Raw genomic sequence first — 237 nt, forward strand, 5'->3', positions numbered from 1 at the left:
TTGAACACATAAAAAACATTTTGTAACTGGTTTAGTTTTATTTTTTGTTTATTTGTATAATCTTGTTAAGATTTACAGTTTTTTTGTTTATGTATGTTACAGCTAAATATGCACACTTTATTCATTCAATAACTGGAATTCAACACCTTGTTCAATTACTTAAATGTCCCTTATTGTGCAATAACAAGTTATACTATACTGGGTTGTAATGTCTCTTTTAGAAGGAATTGTAAGCAA

This window comes from Sinocyclocheilus anshuiensis, unplaced genomic scaffold (genome assembly GCF_001515605.1).
Source record: "Sinocyclocheilus anshuiensis isolate Anshui unplaced genomic scaffold, SAMN03320099.WGS_v1.1 scaffold2090, whole genome shotgun sequence".
Classification (NCBI taxonomy): domain Eukaryota; kingdom Metazoa; phylum Chordata; class Actinopteri; order Cypriniformes; family Cyprinidae; genus Sinocyclocheilus; species Sinocyclocheilus anshuiensis.